Consider the following 15,822-nt stretch of genomic DNA (forward strand, 5'->3'; position numbering starts at 1 on the left):
GTCTCTACATGTAAGTTTTGTGTTCCTTAAGAAGAGGAATTTGTGTCTTTACATCAGGAACAGTACCTGACACAGAGTAGGAATACCAAAAAAAAAAAAAAATGTTTTTTAATGTTTTTTTAAAGTTTTCCAGGAAGATTCTTCTGCTGGAAAGAATAATTTCCCACTGATGCTTTTTGAGCAGTATATGGTACAATAGAAGCATCCCTGATTCTGGAGTCAAAAGATCTGTCTTTGAATCTCATTTCTGATACTACCTGTGTGGCTTTAGACAGGCCACTTAACTTTCTTGGTCCTCACTTTCCTCATGTGCAAATGCAAAGGTTGAACTAGAGAGCCTCTGAAGCACTTTTCAGTTCTACATCTATGATCCTATGTGGTCCTCTAGGTCCTTTGCCAATCTATGATTAAAAGGTGTTATATTTGGGCCTGATCCAGGGGTTTGCTAGAGCCAGTTGCTGAGGAAAACCAATTGTTAAATTTTCAGTGTGAGTATTTACACCTCCAAAATCAGCAAATGCTACAATCATGGCATGATCTATTTTTTTAATCATCTAGATTTAAGAAAGTAATGGAAAAATATGAATAATTCAGATTTAGTTTAAAAGTGGGCAGCTAAGTGGCAGAGTGGATAGAGTGCCAGGCCTGAAGTTAGGAGGACCTGAGTTCAGATCCAACTTCAGACACTTACTGGCTGTGTGATCCTGGGCAAGTCACTGAACGCTGTTCACCTCAGTTTCCTCATCTGTAAAATAATCTGGAAAAGGAAATGGCAAACCACTCTAGTATCTTTGGCAAGAAAACCTCAAATGGTATCATGAAGAATTGGACATGACTGAAAACAATTGAGAATGACAAAAAACTTAAAGGTGTATCGTGAGGACATACGTTTTTCTGGTTGTTAAACATTTACCAACACACCACTGGCTTGATAACTCCCGGATAAAATGCTCATCAAGTGTCAATCAAATTGCTAAGAGCTGTCTTGTTTCTTGTTTGATGATATTTTTATTTGCAAATGGTCCCATTATGGGTCCTTCCCTTGAAAGAGGTCATAATCATGCTTTCTATTTCATAGGTTTTACCAGATCAAAGCTGGAAAGGAACTTCAGAGATCATCCAATCAAATTCTAAATGATGGACTGACATCCAGAGAGAAAAAGTTACTTGCCCATTAAGCCAAATCTAGTAAGTGACAGAGCTGGGAACTGATCTCAGATCCTCTAATTCTAGATCCAGAGCTTTTTTTTTTTTTTTTTTTTTTTTTTTACCAGGTCATAATGCCTGGTTATTGGGCAGAGGGAAATGAAGGAGGAGAGAGAAGGTGAAAGTAGGTCATGCAGAAAATGCATAGTAGGATTCAAACCTGAAGCTGTAGAAGACTTGGCACCTTGTGCAGTCTGGAGTGGGGGGAGGAGAAAGGGAAGGGAGTTCTACATTTCATCCTTACTTCACTTTAGTGTCCCAAGGCAGGTACAGGCAGTAATTAATGGACCTAGATGTTGGCAAGTGCCCCTCCAGATCTGTATAGCTACTAGAAAAGAGATAGATTCTCTTCTGCTCTTGGATAATTTGGAAATTTTCTAGATATTTTTTCTTTTTTCTTTCTTGCAAAAGAAGGACTTGATTTTCAGTGTATGTTCATTTTGCTTTGTCATCAGCACCTGACAAACCTCCCCACATTTAGCCTAGGAGTCAGCCTGCTCTCCCGATCCAGACCAATGAGCCAAGAATGGGAAAAAAGATGCCGAAGAGGAAAGTCCCAAACCTAACCAAACAGTTAAAGCAGACTGGGAAGAAGTAATCATATTCTAATTGACTATTCTCTAATGGAATCAATTAATTCAAAGCCTCAAAAGCATCAGCTAATTTGTGGTTAATGGTGTTTAAAAGATGAACAACATAGATTAAATCTATTGATTCCAATCTCCTTTTCTATTCTGTCAGTGGTGACTGCTCTGGACCCCTGTTAAGTCCATTTTGTAAAACCCATATGAAAAAGATGAGGCAAGTATACTTCAAATAATCAAAAATATGTTGGTAACAGAAGCAGAGACTTGTATGAATGGGATCAAAGTCCAAGTAAATGAAACATAAAATAATCTTAGAGCATCTAATTCAATCCTTAGCTGAAACATAAATCCACTTTACAATATCGCTAACAAATAGTCAACTAGATTCTGGTTAAATATACTAGAAAATTCGCTAACCCATCTCCATTCCCAGAAGGAAATTCGCTCCATTTTGGAGTAGCTCTAATTGCTTGATATGGCAAATGGATTATCTAGCTAATACAATGGCCCTCACAGCACTTTGATATATATTCATAACTGACCCTGGTTTGAGTATAATTTTTCAAATATTGTTCTTAATTCTTCTATCTCTAGATTTAAGTATAGAAGTAGAATACATGGCATCAAAGTCAGCTATCTCACTGATGGTAAATTCTTCAACTTGAAAAGGCTACAAGCCAAGACCAAAGTGGAGGGAGTGTTAGCATCTGATTATCCGTTTGCAGATGGTTGTGCACTCAGTGTAGCCTCTGAAACTGAGATGCAACAAAGCATGGATCAATTGTCTGCTGCTTGTGCTAATTTTGGCCTAACAATTAACACCAAGAAAACATGGGTGCTCCATCAGCCACCATCACACCCTGCAAATGTGGAACCATGCATTGCAGCAAATGGGGAAGTTTTGAAAGCTGTGGATAAGTTCACTTACCTTGGCAGTGTACTTTCCAAAGATGTACACATTGATAATGAGGTTGGCTCATGCAGTGCCAGTTAGCTCAGTGTCTGGGAAGCTCCAAAGGAAAATATGAGAGAGAAGAGGTATTAGACTACCAAACTGAAGGTCTACAAAGCCACTGTGCTGACCTCATTGTTGTATGCCTATGAAACCTGGAGAGCATACTAGCACCATTCCAGGAAACTGAATTGCTTCCACTTAAATTGTCTTAAGAAGATTCTGAAGATCACCTGGAAGGATAAGATACCAGACACTGAGATCCTTACTCGAAATAAATTGCCAAGCATTCAAACTCTACTGCAGAGAGCACAACTCTGATGGACTGGCCTCATTATTCCCATGACAAATGTATGCTTGCCAAAGAGACTATTTAATGAAGAACTTAAACGGGGCAAGTGCTCACACAGTGGTCAGAAGAAGTGATACAAGGACACTCTCAAGAATTTTGGAATTGATTAAGTGATCTGGGAGATACTGGCACAGGACTGACAGTATGGTCTGCCTAGAGAAGTTGCTGTGTTCTATGAGCAAAACAGAATTAAAGTGTCTTGAAAGAAGTGTGAAGTGCAAATTTAGAGAATCTACTCCAAATGTTCACATAGACTATTTGTGCCTAACTAGTGGTAGAACATTCTGGGCTCGTATTGGTCTGATTATCCACAGTCAGATGCATAGTAACTTGACTCTAACATAGTGATGTCATTTTGGTCCTCTCAGAGAACTATGGACAACCACCACAATCACAGGAGTAGAATATAATAACCTCCTAACTAATGTTTATTGAATGTGACTTGAACTCAATTTACTGCCTTAGTCAAACCTTATCGTTGGTCCCCTGTACACATTAGGTTCATTATTCCTTTCTTTGTCCCGTTCATGCCCTGAATACCCCACCCATTCCTCTCTACAAATTGGAATCCACCCATCATTTAGAGCTCAATAAATTATGAATCATTTGTCAAGGCTTACTAACTGCTAAGCTCTGGGCAGAGTGCTGAGGGTACAAAGAAAGAAAAAAAATAGTCACTGCCCTCAAAGAGATCTGCCTTCTAATGGGAGACAGAACATGTAAATAAATTGGTAAATAAGAAGATATACATTTTTTCTGCATACTCATAAACATATAGAAAGATATAGATATGCATATCTAGGTGTATGTATATGCATATATTTAGTATACAAAACATGTATATACTATTTATATCTTTATAAAAGATATAAATCTTTTCACATATATTATTTTATTACATTATGTTTTTATATATTATATTATTTAAAAATCTTTTTTGTGGACAAGACAAGATGGACCCTGAGGTCCCTTCTTACTTTAAGCTTTCGTGAGCTTATGTTTCTACATAGCATTTCAGGGTTTATAAAGTGCTTTCCTTAAAATGAGAGCAAGAGTATCATTAGACCCCTTTGAAAGGTAAGGAAACTGAGTCTCAGAGAAGTTAAGTGACTTGCTCAGGGTTACACAGATAATAAGTATGGGAGTTAGGACTTCTGCCCAGGACTCCTGATTTCAAGAGCAGAGCAAAAAAGACAAAGAGCAAGTAAAAAAGACAGAAAGAGCAGGTAAAAGGAAGAAAATTTTCGAAGGAAAGGCTCAAGCAATTAATTAGACAAGGGAAGATCTACAGAAGACAACATTTGAGCTGGGTCAACATTTGAGCTAGAGATGGCAAGAGACAGGGCATTTTAAGCATGGAGAAATGGCCAATGCAAAGGCTCAGAGATGGGACAGGAGGAAGGAGTTGTCTTCTTCAAGTAACAGGAAACAGACCAGTATCAGTGGATCATAGACTGGAAGGAGGTAAAATGCAACAAGACAGGAAAGGTAGGAGGGGGCTGGCTTGTGATGAGTCTTTAAATACCAAACACTACTCTTATGCAAACTTTTAGGAATAACCTATGCCTTCAATAACTTGCTATGGATCACAGGACTTACATTTAGAAGAGACTTTAGAGATCTTCCAACCCAAAACAATTCCATTCAATTCAACAAACTCTTCATAAATGCCTAACATTCTGGGGAGCTTTGCCAGATGTTAGAAGAACAAATATATACACAGATAAAATAGCCCCATTTCCTCAAGGAGCTTACAAGCTATTGTATAGTAAGTATACAAATCAGGAAATGCAACATAATTTGATGACTGAGTGAATATTAATGACTAGAGGAGATCATAGAAGGTTTCTCAGATGTAGTAGCACATAAGTTAAACTTTGAAAAAAGAACAGGGATTCTGAAAAGTGAAGGTAAAGAGGGTGTGTAGGCACTGGTCACCGATGCTGATTCATGGGGACGGGAAATTGAATGGCGACTTCCAGGAACTGCTTGCCTGGGATGTTAGAGTTCAAGAAGGTGAATAATATAAAATAAGTGTAGAAAAGTAAGTTGGAATCCAATTTCCACACTTTGCACATAAGGAAACAGACCCCCAGAAGGGATCCTCCTTGCTTAATAGCAGCACTCAAGTAGTAGATGGCAGAGCCGTGACTGATACCAAAGCTAGCATTATTTCTACCATATCACACTGCAACTTATTCATCTACTCTCCTGTATTATTCTATTTCATGCTGTACCTCTCTTAAAAGACTTTGAGCTTCATGAAGGCAAACTTACATCTTATATCTTGTACCTATACCCATTACTTGCACAACATTGTTGTTGGTGTTCAGTCTTTCTGATTCTTCATGACCCTATTTTTGGAGTTTTCATGGCAAAGATACTGGAATGGTTTACCATTTCCTTCTCTAGCTCATTTTGTAGATGAGGAAACTGAGGCAAACAGGGTTAAGTGACTTGCACAGGACTATTCACATAGTAAACAATTCAGGGTAGTGAAAAGGCTCTGCTCTTGAAATCAGGAGTCCTGTGTAGAAGTCCTAACTCCCATACTTATTATCTACGTAACCCTGAGCAAGTCACTTAACTTCTCTGAGACTCGGTTTCCTTACCTTTCAAAGGGGTCTAATGATACTCTCGCTCTCATTTTGAGGAAAGCACTTTATAAACCTTGAAGTGCTATGTAGAAACATAAGCTCACAAAAGCTTAAAGTAAGAGGGGACCTCAGGGTTATCTTGTCCAGACTTCCTTGAATAGAAATCCCTTCTGCACTACTTTGGACTGCCTCCCCTCTAGGCCTCTTTTTCTCTCAACAGTAGCTTTGAGATAGTATCAGGAAGTCCCTTTATCAGCAGCCTAGGAGTGTAATTCACCTGTGCTTAGAGATTTGAATTCATCTAAAAGTAGTTGGCACTCTTATTTACTATTTAGTTTCTCTCTAAGTGTTATAGAATATAGATACAGATATAGGTATGTAGGATATAGATAACCAGAGACCTCCATCGTGCTACTGAACAAAGGAATATTGATCTGGTTCTTGAGACCTGGGCTTCCCTCAAAGTCCTTACACCAACCAGCTGCATGTCTTTGAGCAACTGATTCAGCCTCTTACTGACCCAGCCTCTCCATCACAGACCCATAATATCACTGCTTAAGACCAATAATATCACCTTGCCTACATGATTACTGTGAGGATCAGATGAGGATGAGGATAATAACTAAATGAGAATTCTAGTTGGTGGGTTCTCATTAAGTTTTGTTGTTATGGCTTGAGACCTTTATTTAATAAGCAGGTATCCAAGCCCATGGTGTTCTCCTTAACTCTCCTCAACCTAAGTCACACTCCATTACCTTTTGACTTTATTCAAAATCTTCTTCCATTGTCCTATCTATCCCTTCTATTCCCATTGCCTTGGCACCTATGTGTTGGCCACAGAGGGTGTTCAATCAATATTTGTTGGTTGGAATTGAGTATGACATGGGTCATTATCAGTAAAGGAGCTAATTTACTTCCTTTTGTGTAAGGAAGTATTTGCACACTGAATAGGGTGCCATATCCCTGAAATTCAACACTCTCCAATGTGATGAGCAGACCTTCTCTGGGGAGAAGGAAGGGGCAGGTTATGAGAAGGCATGAACCAGAATTGTAAAGGAGGAAAAGGCAGAGATGTGTTGAGGGCTCTGCTACTGGAAAGAGAACATACAAGGATGAGATAATAGGTTCCATGAAATATTAAAGAACAAGTGTAAGTGGCAAGATATCAAAGTGGCCTGCTTACTACAGGACAGATTTCAGAGACTAAAAAGCCTGCCATTATTTCAATCTTCTATACAACCCAGGAGGAAGAAACATTATATTAACTGAGACAAAAGATGCTAATATATGATTCCCCCCTCCCCAAGAACTATGTATCATTTTATTTATTTCAGTTGCTCTTAGCAAATAATTCTGCCTTAAAAAGTTACTTATGTATTATTTGAGTGACTGATTAAATGCACATGATGTAGTTAAAGAAGCACTGGGTTCAAAATCAAAAGATTTGGCTTTCAGTCCTGGATTGGTACCTAACTCACTGTATAAACTTGGGTAACTTTCTTAACCTTTCTGATTCATAGAGATCATCTAGATTTACTTCCGTTTTAAAGATGAGGAAACTAAAGTCTTTTCCAACTCTAAGATTATACACTGACTGCACAGCTATTCCAAAATGCAATGAGATGTGATCATCATGGTGTTTTTCCTTATTTTTATTTCTGTCAATCACCTCCCAGCCCCAGGAGAGGGGATTCCTTGATCTTTCTTGGCAACCCATTTCTGTTTCTAAAAACACTTATTACCAAGAAGTTCTTGATTTCTAATCCAAGGTACCATCCTTCAGCTCAAACTCATTTTGTCTGGAACCCAACTTGGCAAGGACAAGAAATGTAGCCTAAGGTTTCAGAAAAACCTGGAAAGACTTGCATGAATCGATGCAAAGTGAACTGAACAGAACCAGGAAACACTACACAATACTGTGTGGTGACCGACTTGGACAGATTTAGCTCTTTTCAGCAATGCAAGAATCTAAGACAATTTCAAAAGATTCCGAGTCTTTTTGGAATGGAAAATACAATCCACATCCAGAGAAAGAACCATGGAGTCTGAATGCAGATAGAAGCATACTATTTTCTCTTTTTTGTGTTTCTTTCTTTCTGTTGGTTTTTCCCTTTTCTTCTGATTCTTCTTTCACAATATCACTAATGTGGAAATATATTTAATATAATTGTACATACCTTTATCAGATTGCTTGCTGTCTTGGGGAGGGCGGAGAAAGGGAGAGGAGAGAAATTTAGAACTCAAAATCTTATAAAAATGAATGTGGAAAACTAAAATTAAATAAATAATTTTAAACAAATGTAACCTAGTGTTATGTTGGCCTTCATCTAATGGACAAAGCTCATTGGTCAAAGTATAGCCTTGTCATCTCTGAGACTATCTGAGATGGCAAAATATTTAAGAGCAGAAAAACTTACTAGAATCACTGACCCCATGGAAGGAAACACCTTCTTTTCAAACCTCCTCTCCCTGCCCTTACCCTTGTATTTCCTTATGACCAACATCTAGTTTGCCAGAAAGTGATGCTTACAAATAGACTCTGTCACAAGGACAGTCAAAGGCAGAAATTATGTCAACAATCTATCCACTTAATCTTTTTTTCTTGTAAAAACATTTCTAGTGTCATACAACCCTTTGGTCTGATTCATTCTCTCTAGTTCCCTTCTGAGGTAGGAAATAGGATGACCTGAAAAGTATTTTAACCCCATTTTCCAGAAAAATAACAGACCTACAGAGGTTTAGTGATGGATCCAGGAAGGTATAGCAAGTCTGAGCCAAAATCCAGACCACTCTATGGAAATACTCTGTCCTATTGTCCACCACCTCCTTTCATGCCCCTTCTCTATTTGAATACAAAGTTGTAAACTCTACCCAAGCAGGGACCACACCTTTGTATTTCTCCACCTAGGATTCAGGACAGAGGCTTGACTGGAGTAAGCATTCAGTAAATGCTTATAAAAAAGTGAATGAAAACATTTAAAAGGATAGAATTATTTACCTTGGCATTCATTCATTTATTCATTCCCCAAACATTTATGGATCATCTATTTTATTTGCTGGACTGCTATGGAGTACTATGGACGGTCCTCGGCCTCAAGAAAATTTACAGTCTAGTGGGGAATAGTGGAAATAAGAGAATTCAATTCAATTCAACAAGCATTTGTTAAATTTTTCCTTTTCATTCCTTTTCCTGGTTTCCTTCAAGACTTAGCTCAAATCTTACTTTCTGCAAGAGGCCGTGCTTGATCCTCCCTCCCCCAGTGAAAGTGCCTTCTCTCTGAGATTATCTCACATTTACAATATATTTTGTGCATGCATAGTTGTCTCGTCCTTTAGAATGTAAGCTTCTTGAGAACAGGGACTGTGGATTTGACTGTCTTTGTGTCCTCAGTGTTTAGTACGATCAGTTGAAAGAGGTCTGTAAATGTCACACAGTCAGCGTGTGAGGATAGGGTTTGAACTCAAGTCTTCCAGACTCCAAGTCCAATGAGTACTATCACTACTCCATCCACCACAGAATATTTTACAGAGAACTCATACAAGGCAAATGCTTGCATGGAGGTCAGAAGAAGTGAGACAAGGACACTCTCAAGGTCTCTCTGAAGAATTTTGGAATCTATTGTGACACATGGGAGATGCTGGTACAGGACCACCCAGCATCAAAATCCAAACCACTCTATGGAAATACTCTGCCCTATGTTTGGTCTAAGAGTAAAGCATAATTGCAGTAGTTCAAAAGAAATGTGATAGGAGCAAATTTAGAGACATCTCCACCCAAATGCTCGTATGGATTTTTTGTGCCCAATCTGTGATAGAGTCTTCCAAGTTCATATGGGTCCAATCAGCCACAGCCCTGACACACTGTACCTTAACACAACATAGTGATGTCATTTTGGTCCTCTTCTAGCATAAAGGACAACAACCAACCAGCTAAGCACAATGCCTGGCACTTATTCAATCTATTGATGATTTCCAGTTTATCCTGTACATAGCTTGTCCATCCGTAGTGTTTTGCATGCTGTTTCCCTAATTACAACGTGAGTTTCTTGGGAGCAAGGGCTGTCTTTGCCTTTCTTTGTATCCCCAGTGCTTGCCGCAACGCCTGGCAAGTAGTAGGCACTTAATAAAAATTTATTAATTGTGTTGAGAGCACGATGTGAGGTACTGAATATATAAAGACCAAAATGAAAAACAGTCCCTTCCCTCAAAGAACTAACATTATATTAGGAAAAGATAAGGACACAAATAACAACGTAAGGCAGAATGTGATAAATATTATAAACTGCGTACAAAAATTAGTTTTAGAATCAGAAGACGTATTCTGTCATAGTTCTGGCAATAACACTGGTTAGCTATGTGACCTCAGGCAAATCACATAACTTCTAATTCAATTCATTAAACATTTATTAAGTGTCTACTGTGTGCCACGCACTTTGCTAAGCCCTGGGGATAGAATTTTTTTTAAAAAGTCCCTGCCCTCAAGAATTTTACAATCTAACTGAGGAGACAAGACACAAAAGGAAGCAATAAAGGAGAGGTGGGACACCAGGGGGAGCATCTAATTTTGTGGAGTTGAAAAAACAGACAGGGCAGCAGAGACAAAGTGGAGTGAGTCCAAAAGTCCAGTTTCTGCTCCATAATGGAAGGTATTGGGAGGAGTTTGATACTCCATCCTCCAACCCTCCAGTCAAAGAGGAGAGAAGGGGAAAGGAGGTGGTGTCACTCAAGAAGACTTGATTTAGCGACTTGGAGATGAGATAAGAGGTAATGAGCTTCACCTGGGAGGCATCTTGTTCAGGAGGGTTGAAAAAAACAGTCAGGGCAGCAGAAGACTGGAGTAAGCCTCTATCAAGCTTGTTTTTCCTTATTTATGGTATGGGGCTAATAATCCTTATTCTTTCTATCACAAGATGGTTGTAAAAATTAAAGGAGTCAACTTATGTGGAGCATTTTAATTTTTTCATTTTAAAATTTGTGTATCCCTAGGGTATTTGTTGAATTGAAATCACAAAGACCTAGAGAAGAAGCATTTTTCATCCAAGTGACCTCATGAGCTAAGTTTTGCCACAGATTCAGCTAGAAATGGTTAGATGTCCAGCCTCCCCAAATTACAGATGAGAAAGCCAGAGAGGCTAATTAAGCCAAAAATATAGCTTGCAGCAAATTCGGTTGGGGGGTCATAGAGGGTGGGGCAAGGAAGTGGTACAAAGTACATTATAAACATGGGTATTATTGCTCTAGGGTGACCCAACTATGAAAGAGATTGGCCCTCAGCCCTATGAGTTTGAGGGAAGGTAGGACTCCAGAAGAGGGTTATCACCACAATAATACTTCAGTGCAGGTGGGGAGCTGATCCAACACTCACAGCTAGAGGACTAGGAGGCCAGGTATGGAGACAGTCATCACCATTGGGAAGAAGTAAGTCATACATAGTGCAGAGACCCATTCACCTCCACACTGTCATGGTACTAGAGAAAGCTGAGATCCACAGAAGGTACTGTGGTACAGTGGAAAAACTATTGGGTTTAGAGTCAGAGAATCTGGGCTCAAATCTTAGCTGTGTTTTTAAACAATCTGTTGCGACTCACCTCACTGCCTCAGATTTTTCAGAAACTTGAGGGGGTAGGACTGAATAACATTGAGGGTCCCTTATAACTCTAAAATCTATATTTCTAGAGCAGGGAAAACCACAGAGTCACAAATCATTTGTCTCTAATACGCCAAATAGGAAAATGACAATTGTTTGAGAAGTTTACAGGAAAACAGACACATGAATACACTGCTGGCAGAGCTATTGAATTGGTTCTGCAGCTCTGGAAAGCAATTTGGAACTCCCTCAAAGTCACCAAATTACCCATATACTTTGACCCAGCAAAACCACTACTAAGCTTATATTCAGAAGAGATCAAAATGGAAAGGGTCTCATGTGCACCGAAATATTCATAGCCGTTCTTTTTATAATAGAAAAAAATAAAGGAAACTGAAGAGGTACCTATCAATTAGGAAATGGCTAAACAAGTTGTGGTATATGGGTGTAATAGTACTATAAAAAAATGGCAAAATAGATGGGTTCAGACAGATCTTTGAAGAGTTGTATAAACCGAAGCATAGTGAAGTGAGTGGTACCAGGAAAAAAATTATACAACATTAAAAAGGAAGATAACTTTGAAGGACTTAAAACCTCCCTTCATCAATGTAATTACCAACCATGATTCTAGAAGATGGATGATGACATACCTTGCCCACCTCCTGAGAATGATATGATAAACTCAAAGTAGAATCAGACGTGTTTTTGGACACAGACTGTGGTTTTGTTTGATTTTATATATGTTACAATTTTTTAATGGGGGAGGCAAGGGGGAAGCAGAAGGATGATTTGAGATGGGTTGCCATCCTCCTCCAAAAAATAAAAAGAGAAAAAAAAGATGGACATTGAAGCACTTTTTAATTTGTAGTAAAGAACGGAGTGAAGGCTAGAAGGAAACAGAAAAAATAGGACAGTTTTGAAACTCATATGTCAAATTTATCATATATTTAAAAGAAAAAAGCTTCATCTAGAAATCCACAGCTTCACATACTCTTTTTTTCTACTCAACTTTGAGCATGAAAATACTTATTTTATTTGGTGTTTAAATTTATAATAAAACTATTAGAAACAAATTTAAAAACTAAATCATTTGCCTTTGATTTCAAGCCCAACACGAGTCAAATGTTCCTGTAGAGCTTCTGGAATATATTTTTACCATTTTCTCTGCTCCTCCTATTGGAGTTCCTTCATTCCATCATCCATTTACCTTGATTAGCCAGTTGGCATGAACAGGTGAAGATCAGTGAAAATCATCCTCCTTCTGTTATTGTCTGAGTGGTTTGTATGGAGTATTCATGGAAGACTGGAACCTCTGGTGGAAGGGCTTGCTGAACCCTTCTCATGGCTGCTTGCTCATCCACCTTTGGTGTCCACCTTTCACCCAACTCTCACCTGTGCTCCAAGAAGCTGTAGCATGTGCAGCAGCCACACACCAGTAGGCAAATGGGCTAAACCAGGTTGTGGGTAACTGACAAGGCTGAACCTTATTGGTGAGGGGGATGTCTACTTTAAGCATGTGAACTTTCCCCTGGTGAGATGGGTAGATAAGAACAATTTATTCCAATGGCCATGAAAGCAATTGAAGCAGGCATTGTGGAGAGATTAGAACTTCCTTAAACATCTAAGACACCAAGTTCATCCCAGCTTTTGTCTTGCTACTGTACTTTGATGACTGAGGAAAAGAGAGTGAGATTGACAATTTTGTGCAGATCTGCCCCACTTAAATCCAATTCACGCCCAAGTCAAGACATGCCATTGGTCCTTGTCAACTGTACCAGAACCAGCCTCTAGTCTGGGGTTGGACAGAACGAAACACAGCAGACCAGAGGCAGGTGTGTCAGGGATTAAATAGAAGTTTAATTAATTCCAGAGCGAGGAAACTGCTTGGGAGCAGAAGCCCACCCTTCCTGAAAAAGAGGGCTTAATATGCTGGGGCAAAGGCATGTCTTATATATGTAAAAACTACAAGTGGGCTGGTCCATGACACAATCATTCTTAGCAATTCCCACAACAGGCTCATGTGTGGATAATGGTGGTGCTACTGGGTCCTACGGGAACAGTTCTTAAGTTGATTGTCTTAAGTCTTAAGTGTCGTTGAGCCTTGCAATTATTTAGCAGGATATAAAACCAGGGTTAGCATGGCAGGAATAAGAGTACAGTTCCTGGTTCGGTTCACTTAGCAATTACAAGAAACAGGGATTGTGAGCATGTCAAGAGATGTGGATAGATGGCTTTAGGCAGCAAAATCATAAATCCCTCAGTGAACACCTGGTACTGGTCAAAGCAGTACACTTTGCCAGTGGGTGAGATCATCCAGAGTGCAAAGGATTGTTGTTATGCCAAGCTCAGGGCACAGCCCGCTTGCTGGGTCTTAGCCCTGGGAAAGAGGGTGTCTCCAAAGATATTGACATCCTCTTTGAAGGAAAAACAATTGTCTGAGTCACCTTGCCAATGTGCTAGCTAATAGGGAGAAGAGTGTATCCTAAACTCACCTTAGGAAAACATCCAAAATGAATGGCATATTCAAAGACATGGATGGGCCACAATCAAAGTGATCTAGAAGTTATGAAGTCACCTAGGGACAGGAAATCCAGGGATGTGATGATGCGAGAGTCCTAATACATAGTGTTTCCAGGTGCAGGACAATAGCCAATTGATCAGTTAGTCAAGAAACATTTAGAAAATAGAATCACAGACCTTCAGAGTTTGGAGAAACCTTAGACATCATCTAGAACAATCATCTCATTTTGCAGATGAGGCAATTGAGGCACAAAATGGGTGAGGAATCTGCCTACACCAGTGTCCAGCTCAAGAATTTTCAATGATTTCTCTGCCCCCTAAACAAAATACAAATTCTTTACTTTTGTGTTTAAAGACCTTCACAAGGTGCCTCTGACCTGTCTTTTCAGATTCACGTCACATTACTACCATTCTTACCTTCCATACTCTTGTTAAAAGCAGCCTGCTTGCCAATCCCTAAACTAAGTATTCCATATCCTATTACCTCCATGCCTTGAAGACCAGTTCAAGGAGGGGGAACCTACTACCTCTTAAAGTAGTCCATTCCATTTTTGGACAGATCTACTTGTTAAGAAAATTTTCTTGACATCAAAGCTCTTTGCAATTTCCACCCATTGCTTCTGGTTCTACTCTCTAGGGTCAAACAAAGCAAATCTAATCCTATCTCTGCATGACAGCCCATCAAATACTTGAAGACAGCCATCATCTTCCCATCCTCCTCTAATAATTTTTCTCTTCTCCAGGCTAAACATGCCAAATGCCTTCAGCTGATGTTTATATGACATGGACTCAAAGTTGCTTGGATTCCCATTACCCTGTTTTCTCTCCTCTGGACATTCATCAACTCCTCAGTGTCCTTCTTAAACCGGGGTGGCCAGAATTGAACACAATACAACATATGAAGTCTGATGAAGGCAGAGTACAGTGATTCTATAACTACCTTATTCCTAGAAATGATGCCTTTTGGAATGAAATCCAAATTTATGTTAGTTTTTTTGACTGCCACATCACTGCTGACACATAAAGAGCTAGCAATCTACTAAAACTCCCCAATCTTTCCTAGAATAACCACTGTCTAATTATGCCTTCCCCATTTTGTACTTATGAAGTTGATTTTTATGGTACTCAAGTGCAAGACTGTAGATTTATCCCTATTGATTTTCATCTTATTAGATCCAGCCCAAAGCTCTATCTCAGGGGTCAGCAAACTCCAGCCTACTTGTCTTTGTATGGCCCATGAGATAATAAAACTTTATTTTAAAACCATTCATAGTCTAAAGACTGTATAAAAAAGGAGAGTAGGGAATCAGGTAGGATTTTGAGTTAGTTCTTAGATTCTGGACCCTTTTTAACCTATCAAGACTCTTTTGGATCCTAACTCTGTCATATACACTGTATTATGGGATCCTCCCTCCCAGCTTTGTGTCACCTACAAATTTAATTAGCATGCCACCTATGCCTTGATCCAAGTTATTGATAAAAATGTAAACTAGCACAGGGCTAAGGCCAGATTCCTGGGGTATTTCACTAGAGATCTCCTGCCATGTTGACACTGAACCCCTAAAAACCATTCTTTGAGTCTAGCCATCCAATTGTATTATCATTTGGTCTACATTTCTCTAGCTTCTCCATAAGAATAGTATGATAGATAGATAATAGATAGATAGATAGATAGACAGACAGACAGATAAAGTGGTCAGAGAATATGAAGTTTTAAAAGAATTGTGAATGATAAATGACCACATGAAAACATGCTCCAAATAACTGAGAATTGCCAACTAAAATAACTTAGTGGTTTCTACTTGCATTCAACAAATCAACTTGAAATCACATAAGGAAAGTTACTAAACCATTCATACCCAGCAATCCTGGGCATATGACCCGAGGAAGTGAAAGAAAAAAGTAAGTGTCTAATATATACCAAAGTATTCATAATATTCCTTTCTGTGGTAGCAAAGAAGTAGAAACAAGGTGAGTGCCCATCAATTAAGAAATATATTTTTTAAACTATGATATATGAA

This window comes from Notamacropus eugenii, chromosome 1, assembly GCF_028372415.1.
Source record: "Notamacropus eugenii isolate mMacEug1 chromosome 1, mMacEug1.pri_v2, whole genome shotgun sequence".
NCBI classification, from domain to species: domain Eukaryota; kingdom Metazoa; phylum Chordata; class Mammalia; order Diprotodontia; family Macropodidae; genus Notamacropus; species Notamacropus eugenii.